General features: G+C 44.7%; 1 long non-coding RNA gene across 1 annotated transcript; it reads left to right on the plus strand.

Moving 5' to 3' along the window:
• The first annotated feature begins 805 nt into the window (after positions 1–805).
• On the plus strand, positions 806–1,693 carry LOC134457613 (uncharacterized). The gene is made up of 3 exons (XR_010036463.1): positions 806–924; positions 1,001–1,077; positions 1,161–1,693. It is a non-coding gene; the product is annotated as an uncharacterized LOC134457613 (long non-coding RNA).
• Positions 1,694–2,444: the final 751 nt, after the last annotated feature.

Here is a 2,444-nt window from a genome sequence, read left to right on the forward strand (position 1 = left end):
ACAAAACAACAAAGAGGAACACATATTTCATTTTTACGCTGTACATCAGGGCTATTCAAATGGCGGCCCTGGGGCCAGATGTGGCCCTTGGACAGCAAGGTTCTGGCCCCCCACAAGCCCCTTCAAATACAGAATCGAGATAAAAGATGATAAGAGATAAAAGTATGGGCTCCGTTATCATGCTGAAACTGGACACGGGACGTTAAAATGCGGGAAATTACATCTAAGAAAGGCAACATTTTCTGAGAGAGGACCCCCAGACCCTCCACTTCAATGAAGTCTCCCATATTTTCTTCATTGACAGTCGGCAACCATAATACATATGTATAGTTCGGCCCCTTTACTGGGAGGAATTTGACAAATTGGCCCTCATTGTAATTGAATTCAATGTAATTGAATACCCCTGCTGTACACACTCATTTTGAAACCATGCCATGTGTGGGGATTTTGGCCCATCTGTGTTAAATGGAAAAGCATGGTGTACTGTCTGACCTGTCACTGCCGTCCCGTTGAGTGTCAGGATTTGGCATGTTGAATTTTTCCCGATTTTGGGCTTAAAATCAGGGAGTTTTGCCGTTTTTTGTAGCTGACAGGTATGCTGTTCTAGCAAAACTAAAAAAAAAACAAAAAAAAACAATGAGAGTTTGTTACGCACGTGTAGCATAATGGGGTCTTTAAACCACAGCAGTGTTGGTGCGTCATGTGACCAAATGGGCACCAATTGGCACAATTTGGTAACTCTTTAGAGGCAGTCACCGTTCACTGTGAAGGAGAGGCAGATTCTTATGTTTGGCAATTGTGCCAGTAGGTCCTGTAGCCCAAGCTCGTGTGGATCCGCGTTTTACGCACATGTGGCATTTGCGTGGAGCGGAGTTCCTGTATCCATCTTGGCTGTGGGCCTTTGGCTTTGTCGTAGCCTATTTGGTATGTAGCCATCTTTCCTTTGTCTGATGACATTATAGCTTGCATGTGCAGCCTCTCATTTAATGTCATTACCTAGGCATTGGGCTGGTGTCATACTCCTCTGCCGGCTGGTTCATCTGCTCCTGCTTTAGAGACTGTGCCTCATCACTCGCGGTATGTCCACATCATTTCCCTTCTGATTCTGAGCGTGCATTGATTGATTTATTCATGTGTGTAACTGAACCGTTTGTGTGCAGGTGGTGAGGATCCCCAAACTCGCCAAGCGAACTACAGACGGGTTGCTGTTTTGTTTGGAATGGATGTGCACCGAGTGTGTGTTTGTCTGAAAACCTGAGTTTGCATGGTTGCGTTTGGTATGTGAGACGCGCATTTGGATGAATGCATGCACGACCTCTGGTTTAGTTGATTTTAATATTTGTGTGGTATTCTGTGAAGTGGGAACCTTTTGTTTGTCTTTGTTTTGGTTTGTTAACTACATTACTGTCATTTTTGTTTACACTGCACTTGTGATTAGGCTAGTTTACCTGTGCCAAGCTCCTCCAACCCCATATTATCTTGCTTGCAGTGCTATAGAGTGCCCGTTTGGCACCAGTGTGGTTTGCAGTGATACTCGTGTATAATCATCATTCTTTGTTATTTTTTTTATTAATAGTTTGTTGTGTTTGTCTGGGTGGGTTGATTTTACACTTTGAGTTACAAAGGGTCGGGGAACGTAATTTGGTATGTGGACCATCAAGCGGATCCAATTGTGTTTCGTAGACAATGCTGATTCTTGTACAGCCACCCTTGTTGTCCAAATCTGTTTCTACTGTGTCATTTTAAAGTAGTTGGCACCTTTTTAAAAAGAATGGTCTGAATAAAAAGAAAGTCAACTGTTCCCGTGCCTCCTGTCTCAGTCCTAAAAGCGAACCTGTGTGCCTAGTGCATTAATTCAATTTTCTAGAGGGCAAACATCTCCCTCTAGTGGCGTAGTCGTGCATTTCTGTATCAAAGATGGTTCCCTATCGCAGTGGACTGCGATCTAACACAGGGGACGTGACGTATGCACGGATCCAATCGAAGCACTTTCTACTCACGCCGAATGGCTGAGAGGCTGTCAGTCATCCCCTGGGCCCGCCCTTAGGGCATAAATAGCTGGGTATGACGCAGCCTCGGCCTCTTTCTATACTTCGATAGAAGTGATCCGTCAAGCAAACTACGTCTACGACTTTATCTCAGATTCGAGTTTTCATTTCAACCGTGTGCTTCAACTCTTTCAAGCCGGTGAGTGGATTTTCTCTGGTCACAGGCTTTGGGTGCCACGAGTTGATTTTTGTTTCTTGTATTTGGCTATTAGCTTCTAGCTTGCAAGTTTGCTACTTCTGTTAGCTCTGCTTGCTAGTGGTTGCTACATTAGCTAACTGGAGCATTCACTCGGTAGTTTTCTTTAGAATTCGGACCGATTGTGAGTGTTAACTGTTTCTCTGGTGTGTCTAGGATGTCGAGGCTGCTGTACCCGGAGTGCCCGCACAGCAGGGACA

The sequence above is a fragment of the Engraulis encrasicolus genome, chromosome 10 (genome assembly GCF_034702125.1).
Source record: "Engraulis encrasicolus isolate BLACKSEA-1 chromosome 10, IST_EnEncr_1.0, whole genome shotgun sequence".
In the NCBI taxonomy this organism is placed as follows: domain Eukaryota; kingdom Metazoa; phylum Chordata; class Actinopteri; order Clupeiformes; family Engraulidae; genus Engraulis; species Engraulis encrasicolus.